Genomic DNA, 13258 nt, shown 5'->3' with positions numbered 1-13258 from the left:
TAAATAATGAATGTATTTTGATTGTTTATAAATAATCCACAAATTCCAGAAGAGAAGGCTGCAAATTAATTTGTATACTCTATAGAAAGGGACTCCTGCTGTGTTTTCACTGTGATGATCAAAGACCAAAAATTAAAAAATGTTGGTCGTACCTATCCCTCGAAATTTGATGTTCTAAATAATGAATGTATTTTGATTGTTTATAAATAATCCACAAATTCCAGAAGAGAAGGCTTCGAATTAATTTTAACACTGTCTACAATAAAAGGACTCTTGCTGTGTTTTCATGTTCATGGTCGAGAGCTAAAAATTAAAAAACGGTGGTCGTACCCACCCCTCGAAATTTGATGCTCTAACTAACCCCAGTTCCCGGATGAGCTCTTTAAAATTAACGTTGTAACGAGCTGGTAAATTTCCGGTGTGCCCCATTTCAAGTAACTGAGCCGCATACTTTACTACCACAGACAGCGACGCGGAGGTTCCCTACAGCTCGTATTCCATATTACCTCTAATATGCTCTAGAATATAGTCAGGTATCAAACTGATCTCTGTACTTTCAAATAATCGATACGTATTTTAAAAACTATTCGCAAGTTTTACCTATACTCTGTAGCCATTATGTAGCCTGCATACGATGTTCGCGCGCGAACTGTTTTAATTAAAAGCTATACTCATAACCTATGCAAAATGTACATAAAGATTTCCGATAAAATGCGACGCGATACGAGTTTCTGTTAGAACGAATAATAGGTAGCGGGCTTTCTATTGTAACGTGGCACACGAGCGGTCGCAAACAGCGACGTCAATTGTTAATTAGAATTATTGATATAATTATTACTGTACAGTAGTATTAATAATACGTTAATAATCCTCTCGGGGCGGAATCATTACGAAATTACGTGCTGCTTTAAAAACTAAACGAGGAAATAGCACTTCAAAGGTATTATATCTGTTAGGAATATGGTTAATGAATATTATGTTATAATAGCATAGAATTATTTGCAAATGATTATTTCGAATGACTACATTTTTGTTAGGAAATGATCCACCTGAATTGCTACAAACCGGAGTGACAGAAATTTATTATCTTTCTTAATATGTTCAATAGGTTGAAACTGATATAAAAGTATTTTTGTTATAAATACCTAAAATTCGCTATCTGAATATAATTGACTATTTATAACTTGTTAGTATTTCGATTATATTCTTTATTAGTAGAAAAGCATTAAAGTTTGTCTGAAGACGAACTAACACTCTTTATAATCATTGTTTATGCTTTATAGATTTATGTTTTATAATCACAGTTGTCCAGAGTGGCCAGAATAAGACCTATCCCCCACTCTAGCTTCCCCCTCTACGATGCTATTCCCCCACGCTTTCGGCCGGTCACGTGACGCGTCTCTATCTGCCGCGCATGCGTCACGGTATCACGTGACTAATCCGGTACTGGCAGAGAGGAAGTAAGACGACTCTGTACTCATCTCTTGTCAAACCGAGTTCTAAAACATGTGGTCGTTTATGTGGTTCATTTATGAAGAAATTAACTGGGTGAAATATGAAACAGTGGCAAATATAAAAAATCTAAGAATATTGTTATGTATTCAGAACTGAAATGAATTCGCATTATATCAGAATATTTTTATATCGCATAAAGAACCGCAGTCTATTAATGACTTATGAAAGTGTACATCTTCTAACAGTTTTAAAAATTTCATGCTTTATCCAAACTCAATAAGGGAGAGCGTTTGATTTAAAAAGTGATTTTGCTATCCCGATAAAAGCTCCTCTGTTGGGAGCCATACAAATTTTATTCGAACCATGGTATTTACAATGAATAATTTACGAGTCGTATGAAGTCGTCACGTTAGGAGAATCGCCCTATGAAAACGTAAACTTTTCGAAGAAACCGGCAGATAATCGTGTCATCGATTGCTGGGCTGGAAGGAACGCCGTCGACTTATCGCAGGAGACGCTCTAAATATGTAATTCGCAAATAAAACGCTATATTTATGCATTAGTGATGCGCGGCGACCGTCCTCAGCAAAATAACCGGCTGTCGGCCGTTGATCTCGATTTGTGGGTCGTTCCTCGACGGGTAAATACCTTGGTAACGATCTGGATCTTTGCGTCGGCTAGAGTCGTTCCCAGGAACATCAGCATTTGTAGTCGCCGTCCAGGCGATAGCGATCGTAGAACCACTACACCGCGCGGAAAAGTAGTATAGTCGTCGATAACGATCCAGTCGGGTAAGAGACGGCGGATAGCACTTTGCAAATCTGACCTCCGCGGAGGAGGATTCAGAATTTTTATTCCTTAGCAGCGGCCTTCTCTTCTACGGGGGAATAAAAAAAGAAAGAAGAGATTCCGGAGCGGAAACGCTCGATCCACAGAATTAAAACTTCGGTGGGCCGTTCCGTTCCTCGGCGAGGCAAGAACTTCGCGGGAACCTCGGCACTTTTCTTCCGCAACGATCCTCGCGAATTAACACGCCGCGAAATCGCTTTTTAATTGCGTGATAAATGTATTTGAAACCGTAAAAGCCCGGCCCGGTTTTTTATGGATCGTGAAATATCCCTCCGTCTTTTCTGTATCGGGACGCGCCGCGGAACTTTTAAACACAGCGCCGCCGGAAATGGAACCACAATGGTTCCAATGTTTGTTGAATAATCAATTTCCTCATGTAGACTTTTAAAAATATTGATAAATGTACATCACGATGAAATCGATTGAATTTTTTCAAAATTGTAGCTATGGAAAAAAGTTTGAAAGCGAACGTGACTCACATCTTCTAAACTTTACCTTATGGGACCAAACATTTTGGACTTTCTTTATTTTCTCCCGTAGATTTTGACGAGAGAATTCCAAAAATCCAAGTTTTAATGTTAGGAATTCGCTGGTTGAGAAGTTACGTGTGTCCAAAGTTGACGATTTTAAGCGTTTCACTTTTCTATGAATTTCAATATAAAAAATTTGAAAATAGAAAGTCACCTTAATCTTTTAATTGTCTTATATTTTTTACTTTTTAATGTTATAGCTGACGTGAAGATGAATTCGACGTGTATAAAGCGGTCTTTAAGTCTTGAAACAATGCTAAAATTGTTGTGAATAACTAATTTTTCGATTGTGCGTCGTGTCGATTTTTTGAGTGCTATTTTATAGGTATTTCGCGCTTGTATGGAGATTGAACAGATGTTTAACGATATTGAAACGGTTCGACGAGATTAATTCGAACAATTACTGCTAATTTATTATGTATCAGTAAAGGATTAATTCACATTGAACGGGCTATCGTGATTTCTATTAATGAAGGAAAATGGATTCTGCTTGCGAGAAGTACGACTCGTTAAAATAAACAACTGGAAAGAAGTATTACTGTTGTATTTGTTCTTTATAAATTGATTCTATAAAATTACTTGTTGGTTGCGTCGTTTTCTTTATGCAAAATAGGTATTTTCTTGGTCAATTGTATTTCTTTTTTCATTAATTTCAATGAATTAAATATAGCTAATATTTGTTAACGTTTCGCCTATTCATGCTTGTTATAAATCATTCTATTTTAGAAACTGCTGAATGTAAACGAAAAAAGTATAAATAAGAAAAGTCTTTATTATTTCCACGAAATTTCTACGAATTTATTTTGTCCATTACTAATTTTAAAATATTTAAATAAAGTATTACAATTACTAACAATATTCCATATTATAAATGTGATAAAATTTATATTACTCTGTTATGATTACATACTGTACTACTTCCTACGGAATATTTTCTTCATTTATATGTAATTCGCAAATTAATTTCCGAGTGATATCAAACGTAAATTAATATTTACACTGATACATTATTTTTCTAATTATTGCACGTTGAATTTTCCTTTATTAGTTGCTAACACGTCCAAATATGATATTAATGAACAATTTCCTTTCTCACTCGTAATCTTCTCGCGTGATCTCATTAACCGTGACAGAAGATGCAATTTTAAATTGATATATTGCGTAATAAGTCAGCAACGATGCATATTCGGAGGACAATGCTGAAGTTAAAACGTAGCGAGTTTCTCCACCCTTTCCATGATCGATTTTGGCATTATAAACGACTGCCCATCGTGAAATGTTCCATGTACCAGCATGTCCAGATATCTACAATGTAGAGGAGAATTTTATTTTATCCCTGGTAGGTATTCTCAGCCAGAAACGTATGCCTTTATATTGTATTCGTTCTGGGATCCTTTGTCGCGTTTCGCAGAAACGAGTACCATTATATTCGGCAAAAAGAGAAAGGAAGGGAACGGGAAATATAAAACTGATCTTCATATCTTGAGAACAGCGGGCCCTTAAAGAAATACTCGCATAATGGAACTTTCCAATCGTGCAGTGCTTGCTAAAGAAATATTCCGGAGGTCTTCGATGTTAAACCAACAACAATTACACAAAACGTAATATGCATTTCCTTGCTCTTCTGAATACGTACATTATCATGATGATACAATTAGTATCATGTTACAACAACGAGCAGATCTTTTCATGTTGTATCTACCGGAAAATAACTATGTTCTTGTAATTAACTCTAACGTCTGATAACAATATAATTCTATTTCAAATACTAAATAAGGGAATAACGAGCATTAAAAAATTTACGATTCCGTTTAAAAACAAAGTTGACCTTCGTATGACCTCTACGCGTCTGTTTCAGTATTATAAACAATTTTGGACAAATTTCGGAGATATTCGACTGGATCGATTTAAATGGGACACACACCCCGTATATTGTTTGCATTTAAAATGCTGAATTGTGTAAATTCTGTAAATAAATACACATGGATATTTAAATAGACAGTACATTATTTTTCTGATTGTCGAATCTAAATATTTGTACAAATATATATGGATATTTTATTAAACATGTACATCCAAATTAAAAGAGACCATCATTGACGAATGTGGGAAAAGCTCATCGTTAGATGATCAGTCACAAGAAAGTATAGAATCAGCGAAACTCATTTTCAATATATTAATATTAAAATTGAAATTAATTTAAAATTAATTTATTTTGCACTGCAATTTATAGGTACGCAAATTTTGATAATCCATTTTGGTAAACGTAATTCAATATCCTGAGTGATTTTGTGTACACAGGTAATCGTCATTGCGGTTTAATTTCATATACACAAACATATTGAAAATTATATTTATTAATCTGTATTGTATTGCTTGATGATGCAGGTTTCGTTTGATAGATTTAGTTTCGAAGTTATATATTCAGATATTCTGACATGTATGTACATATACATTGAACTTTTTAAATAAATTAAGATAAAGTTAGATCTATGTACATTCAGGGATGTGCAAAAGAGTATTTTTAATAAAATTTACTGCTTCAAAAAGCCAAAAATCTGGCACAAATTCTTAAACGGTACATTACATGATATTAATAATATTATAAATGAAATGAGTATACTTACAATTGTTGCTATGAACCGTATGTTGTGATTCACCTATACTTTTCCACAAGGTTTGTTTTAAGCACGCTTTATGCTGATGATGTGTTGTATACATACATGTATATGGAACAATTTAAATGATAAATAATATCTGGCTCCGCGAACAGATTGTAATGATTCATTTAGCATCCTAATGACTCATCGTACACGAGCTACTAATGGCGAATTTACTATTCATTAAAACCTAATTATTGCTTATTTTTTGTTGTATATAGAATATATTAGAATATAGTAGAATATACAAGAAGATATACGACAATATAGTAGAATATACAAGAAGATACGACAATATACTAGAGAATATAGTAGAATATACTAGAATATTCTGGAATATATTACACTGTAGTAGAATATACTGGAATATTACTACAATATACTAGAATATACTAGAATACTGTAGAATACAGGAGCAAAACTGATCACACACACTTTAAATCAGAATAACTTTTTTATGAATGGACCAAATTACTTCAATTTCTCTGTAAGGCTAGAAGAATTAGTTTAGTAAACGACGTCTAAAAAATATGTTGAAAAATACATTTGGTCGGAATTGTCCAATAACGAAAATTTCAAACATGTGTTTGATCGCCTCGTATAAATTATATACGTTCTGAAAACACTTTGTCAATTTGACACCGAGGGACGGATTCGGTTCGTGAAATGAGGGACGGACGAGGGTTAATAAGTGTGTGTGATCAGTTTTGCTTCTAACTCTATATGCATGCATTCTGTCTATCACTTACCATCGCTAACCATCTTCACTCCATGTGTTTTACTCAAAAACTTGGAGCTTGGGTGCCACACAACTTGAGGGAGATGTCGACGAGCAGATGACGAAAATAATTTTTTCTGCCTCCTGGAACTTCCATTGAAAAGAACCCTAAAAATTGAAGCAGATAGGTTTTTATACTTCACCTAACAAAACGCAAAATTGCGGGGAAAAAACTAAAATACAAAAAACGCGGGAATTTATTACACAACCGAATACTACAATAATTCAGAAGTGATTTGTGGTGCACAAGTTAGGTTGCCCACCCTGTACACTAGTGAAATATCGGTGGGTCAGAAATGAATCCGGTACACCGCAGACCTCGCAGTGGTGCGAGGGTTAAAAAATCGATTTTTCGAGCTTGGCATCGTAGAATCCCTGTTAAGATGCAGCGAGCGGCGCTCGCGAGATCGATCGCGGGGTCGGAGAGAGAGGAAAAATTGGTCCGCGGACGTGACGATGACGATGCCGTCAACGAGCCGGGAGACCGATGAGAGCGAAACCGGAGGGAACAGTCGATCTCCACCCCCGTTTTGCCCTTTGGCTTATAGCGGCGTCGCTCTTATAACCTATCCCCGCACTCGCGGCACGCCGTTTCTTCCTTTTTCCTCTCCGTGCGTCGCGTCCTGACGTGGCTTTTCCAAGGATTAATAACCGCGCGCCGCGCCTCGCATAAAACTCTCTTTAATCTGGACCGGCAGAACGAGGGACGCGTGTATATTGCGCCGGTACCAGTGCATATCCCCGCGTTTTTCCGCGATTCGCGCCTCAGGATCCGTTGAAAGACGTCGACTAGCATGCTCGTCGCTTTTTCAAAGTCGGCTACCAACGCCCACCCACATCCACGCCAGTTTATTGTGCCTTCTATCCGTCGTCGAAAAAGGTCGTTTGACATTATCCGACCAGGAGAAAGGCTCTGGGAGATCTCGCGATTTGTCGCCGTTTCCGGGGCTCGTCAAAGGGACGGCATTCGGCATTTCAATCAACGACTGAAGTTTGACACCGAACCTTTCAGCGACCCCCCTCCCTCTCTACCGGCAACCTCTAATTACCGGCCGCGGCGCTTCAATCGAATTCTGTATTTTTCCAAGCCCGGATGGCTCGAGACCCCGGGGTTCGACACGATTTGCGTTTCAACCGACGTCGCTTTAACTTTGATATCCTCCGCTCTCCCGGCGAGATACCTATACACCGAAAAATCCGTCGACGATTGTTTGATCCGCTCGGCGGTCCGTTTTGCGGTGGTCGCGGTCCATTTCATCGATTCCACCTTTGCCGGAGCCCGTTCTCCGCGTTCCATCTTTTCGGATGGAACCCTGCCTCCTCCACCACCCCTGCCTCGGCCCACCCCCTTACCATATGACGGGGTCAAACGAATAGCGTGTCCTTGTCATCGGCGGGGCTATCGAGCGTGTCGGTACGGTTAGGATGCAACATCCTTCCCGGGCCAGAAATACCGAGGGACGTTGGATAGTGACGTTTCATTAAGACGACAAAGGCTCGTCTCCCCACCCCTCCCAGTCCTTCCCCTCCGTCCGGTTCACAGTGTATATGTTCATCCGCCGTATATACACCGTGTCCTGACAGGTACACGCGGCTACACAAGCCGGCCAACATTAATCTCAAAGGGTTTCGAGGAACTAATTAGCGTTTAATTGCTAAAAGGATATTACGGGAAGTTTGCGCGGCGGCCTGTAATTTTGTAGCGCGGCTAATGGATTAATCAAATGGGCAGGCCCCGCGACGGAAAAAGCTCGCGGTGACCACCGCCCCCGCGCCGCACCAAATGCCGAAGCGACAACGGGACGATACCGGAAATCGTTGCAGATGTTGAGAAATTGACTGCTTCAGCAGAGCCCTTTGTATATCGCACTTGGTGCCGTCTAGGTTTCTGTATCTCTTCCCCGTCTTCGAGAACTGTAACTGAACTGATATGTCCTGGTGCTATTCTTGATGTCCTGAAGCTCTATTCCTGATGTCCTGAAGCTCTATTCCTGATGTCCTGAAGCTCTATTCCTGATGTCCTGAAGCTCTATTCCTGATGTCCTGAAGCTCTATTCCTGATGTCCTGATGCTCTATTCCTGATGTCCTGATGCTCTATTCCTGATGTCCTGAAGCTCTATTCCTGATGTCCTGAAGCTCTATTCCTGATGTCCTGCCGTCATTCCTGATATCCTGACGTCATTTCTAATGTCCTGACGTCATTTCTGATGTCCTGACGTCATTTCTGATGTCCTGATGTCCTGACGTCATTCCTGATGTCCTGACGTCATTCCTGATGTCCTGACGTCATTTCTGATGTCCTGATTTCCTGATTCTATTCCGATGCCATGTTAACCAAAATTGTAAACAATTTTTTATTTAATGAACTCAGCTCATTCCTGATCCTGATTTATGTAAAGTCTATTTATGAGGTCAAAAATAACTAGGTTAGGTTATAGGTCAAGTGTTCCAAAACTTTGTACACTTCTCACTTTTCATTATCAGTTAAATTATTGTATGATTTTAATAGTATGTACTTCTCTTGGCTGTCATGACATCTCCATTATGGATTGATCGACGTAAAAAATATGATATAATTAAAATTATATGTGGATGTACTTGTCTATGGTATGAAGTATAAGTAGAAGTCAGATGTAAGATGGAAACAGAGTCTAGTGTAAAAGTGAATGACGTCACACGAGGATTTTCGGTTCAGCCATTTCCAGGGATCTCGCGTCGGTTAACTGCTGGGAAGTTTGTATAATCGTCTTTATTTGGTTTGAAATAGCGACCAATAATTGCCCTAAACGGAAGCTTTTCGGCGATAGCTGTTCCATTTTCAGGAATTACCGGGTATCTTATCTACACAGAGATTAAGCTATAAGAAATGTCAAGATTTGGCGTTCTATTTGAAAGGTCTAGGATACTCGAGCTTAAGTGAAGATGCTGCTGCTTCTAATGAACTTACATTAGATATTGATCAGGGCGATTATGGAGGTCTACTTGAAGATTATTAGGGACCTATTACGGTGATAACGATGAACGTCAAAAAATTCTGATGTTTTTAGTACCCATCGTTACCTCACAGTTTTGCTACTTAACTTAATATTTGATGTCTTCTGTCGCATAATAGGTTGCTTCTACTGCTAATCTTTAAAATGTAAACAATCGTAACAAAAATATTTCTATTTTCTTTTAATTCATCTTTAACTAAAATCATCCAAGACCATGTCTGTTCAAAATTATTTTTGTATAATTGGAGGACATTTTTATTTCTCAACGAAAATGAAAAACAGTTTTATTTTGGTCATGAAATTTCAAATTTTTAATTTTAAAGGCAACGCATGTGTATTCAAGTACTTTAACACTATTGTTGCTATTGTCTTATATTATTATTCATAGTTATATTGCACGATGACAATAACATCCAATATATTCTCATACTTCTATATTCAGCTTCTACAATAATCATTTCCCTTGTTTTTCACATGAAATTGCATGTCATGGTTATTATACATGTAACTTAATGATTAAAGATATAATAATAACAGTGTTTCAATATTCCCAACGGTATACGAGCTCTTTCAATATTTTCAGCTGAATGGAACCGACAGTAGAATGCTTTAATAACAATATCTTTTAATTTTCCACTTCGATTCATCCAATAAATTGAGAAATGTATTTATTTCACAAATCAGTGAACATAACAATTACATTTCTTCTATATTACTGCTTCATTACAAATTGTATCCTGCGAAAATATTGCGGTATTCTGGAACTATAATTGTTATGGAAAATTAATTTCGACACGTAGGTCTAATAAGATTTCTTTTCTGTTACAGGTGAGTCGGCCATCTTGTGGTCCCATGACTTTATCGCAGCAACTACTGATAAGTAATAATTATTCCTAAGAATTTGGTTTTAAATTTCGATTTTAAATTAAAATTCTATATTACTCTTATTCTATTACTTTTTTCCATATTAGATATTACCCATATTTTATCACTGAATTTTAATTTAAAAACGCTAGCAACTTTCGTTCCAACCGAATAAATTATACTACTAATGCAAAAATTATTGTTCACTCTACATAACTCAGTAACACTTAGAGATCCTAATAAAAACAATAAATATAATTTAAAACAAAGTAGTTCTTTTTGCGACTGCGTTATATTTTGTTTCGTAGTACAGTAGGACCTCGCTAATAGCAACCTCGTTTATTGCACGGAAACCTCGTACGTTGCATACTAGCGACTCCCACCACGCAGCGGCGGACCGTTAATTTCGGGGCCCCGCCCAATTAACTCAAGTAAATACCAAAAATTTTTGCGTAATTTATTTTTTCTCGAGTTTTATATTTAATTTGTTTCAACCGCGAAGGGGCCCTAAACTAACACTGTTTGGGGGCCTAACAAATTAAGCCAAATTCACTCAAGTAACATAGGTTTTGATATAATTTATTTTTTCTTAATAAAACCCATACTTGGATCCGCTGCTGCCACCACAAGGTGTTGAAGGTTATGGAACTGGTGGTGGGGATGTAGTCTACGCAGAAACAAAATCACTATGATTGGTCACCACTTTCGTTGCACGCGTTTTCTGTCCCAGTGGCCACGAGTGAGGTTCTACTGTACTAGGACTTTCTCATACGGGTTACGACACCCTAAAATTGAGCTGCCATGATTTTCGATCACTATCCACTGCATAATTACACGGTCGACTGAGGACGAATCGTCAGAGGCTCCTCTTTCAATCGAGAGATCAGCTTCGATCAAAGATTACGACGTATCGGGTTTGATGATCGCCGGGTACAAATTGGTACTCGAAGTTTGACACTTTGCCGTACGATGGATTCAACGAACCCGTCTGTCTGGATTAATGCACAGACTTTCGTTATTTTTGCGCGACATTTGCACGATGTGTTCTCGGACAGCTCGCTCCGCTGCCCTTGATCAAAGCGTTGTGACCAAACGAGTGGAATTAACGCGTCGAATTGAGTTCGAACGACAAAACAAATTTGTAACTCAAATTTTTTTCAAATTTCGCCAGCTTTTGTGTCACACGTGTGAATTTTATTACTTGAAAATCCTCAGAGGTTTTTACTTTTTTTTAATGGAATTTATAATGGAATCACCCTTTTATTTTTTAACGATTTACGATTATTTCTCTATAAACAAATTCGAATTTTTAATGGTCCAGTGATTTTTGGGCTACCCTGTATAAGTTGACTTCGGATTTTTTGTACTTATGACAGAAGGCATATATGTATGCAATTTAGAGCAACACACAGTATTGTTATTTTTATTTATAATTTATTTATTATTATATTGATGTATTAGTTTTAGTTTTTGAACGTAATTTGAAGGATCGTGGATCAGTGGATGCAAACAATTTTTATTTTGCATAAAGATCGGCAGTCCAATTGTTAAATGCGATTCGCTCCGAAATTCAGACATAAAATGTAGTACTGAAAAAATGAAACGAATTCGCTAATAGTGTCTTGTGGGCAACAATTATATTTTTAATCTGTCTTTTATCAATATATTCACTATCATATATTATTTATCAATATATTCAGCCAGCCCTCAAGATTATTTAAAAATATATTGATACCGGATGAAGTGATTTTGCCGCTATAATGTTGACGAAAAATGTAAAGTTTCTATCGGTTTCTTTAATAATTTAAAAAATAATTATCTTCAAAAATTATTCTATATGAATAAGACCTGAGAAATCGATGTTATTTGGGGGTTGCAAAATTAGACACACTTGTCGATTTCGATCGTAGTTACAGACCAGCATCCCTTCACCATTCACCCCATCACAAGCGCATCAAAAAATAAACTCCTCGATCAACAGTTGAAAAAGGTTTGGAAAACTTGTGTTGACAAGCCAATCGACTTGCAAGCGACAGTCTACTTCAGCTGGCAAAGTAATCGCGTCGAAAACGTTCGGCGCAAGCCATGGTGTAACGATCTCTGATCCACGATGGGTCCGTTGAACCGTGACGAGTGTTTCTGATATTTTTTCCGGCCGAGTCGCGCTTCGATCGGTCCCGGCTTTGTATTATATTTGTAGCGATGGGGAGGTGGAGAGCGCAGGAATAATTTGTAGGTTCCGCGTAATGTACAGTCAATATTTTCCTGGCGATCGAACTAGGGAGCGGTGGTGCTGTGTGTTGGTCTTTCGGAGCAGAACCCTCTCGGATCGATCGATCCCCGTGACGATGACAAAACGACGCGCGGCGTGACGCGTAAGGCTTGACCCGGTTCCGTCCTGTCAAACACCCTCTATCATATGCCGGAAATGAATCGTCAATGATCCTAATAATGGCAGCGTTCGGCTCGAAGATGCCTCCGCCACGAACGCCATTAAATCGAGGCGTCCCCCTATCGGGGTCAAGTTATTTTACCCGAATAATAGCCGAAACTACTCCGCCCACTTTCTGCTCGCCTCCCTCCCACCTTTATCACTCTCACTCTTTTTCTTGGCGAATCTACAGAACAGTTGCTCCAATTTCGATATTTTAATGTCGTACAGATCGATATTTTGAACATTTTTCCTGTTGCATATTAGCGGAAAATCAAGTGCACAATACCAGAGAACATTTTGCTACATGTGTGATTTTTAAATGATCTGAAAATGTACTGAGTAAGGTAACAAATAAGCCTTTTCAGTTTTCAATGAATTAAAACATAGGTAGATAAGAATAATTATTTCATGAATTTCAGTGCGAACTTCATCCCCATGTCTCGTAAGGTTCAAGGATTACAGTAAAATATCACAACATTTGGACATTTTGAGATATTCGCGAAGAACTATCGTGAACCATGTATCACTACAGTGAATTCTCTGAATTCTGCCAGTATTTGCGCGTCTGTGTTACAGCACAAGCACCGAAATGCTTAGGTTTAGGTACACTGATCCGAGATACGGCAAATCCCGATCCTTCGAACAAAACTGAATTCGGTTAGGTTAGGTTTCATCATTAGTATTAATGGACTGA

The 13258-nt window shown here is 37.9% G+C and overlaps 1 protein-coding gene and 1 long non-coding RNA gene across 2 annotated transcripts in view; one reads left to right on the top strand and one right to left on the bottom strand.

The window, feature by feature from the left end:
- The window catches only part of Tmtc2 (Transmembrane O-mannosyltransferase targeting cadherins 2), a 547199-nt gene that overhangs the window by 182088 nt on the left and 351853 nt on the right, over window positions 1-13258 (top strand). The gene's annotated exons all lie outside the window — the stretch shown is intronic.
- Window positions 1-13258, bottom strand: part of LOC143216932 (uncharacterized) — a 112284-nt gene that overhangs the window by 37602 nt on the left and 61424 nt on the right. The window contains exon 5 of the long non-coding RNA XR_013010680.1: window positions 6244-6380. This is a non-coding gene — a long non-coding RNA (uncharacterized LOC143216932). The remainder of the gene's footprint in view (window positions 1-6243; window positions 6381-13258) is intronic.

The sequence above is a fragment of the Lasioglossum baleicum genome, chromosome 16 (assembly GCF_051020765.1).
Source record: "Lasioglossum baleicum chromosome 16, iyLasBale1, whole genome shotgun sequence".
Classification (NCBI taxonomy): Eukaryota; Metazoa; Arthropoda; class Insecta; order Hymenoptera; family Halictidae; genus Lasioglossum; species Lasioglossum baleicum.
This window is presented reverse-complemented; position numbering and strand designations above follow the sequence as displayed.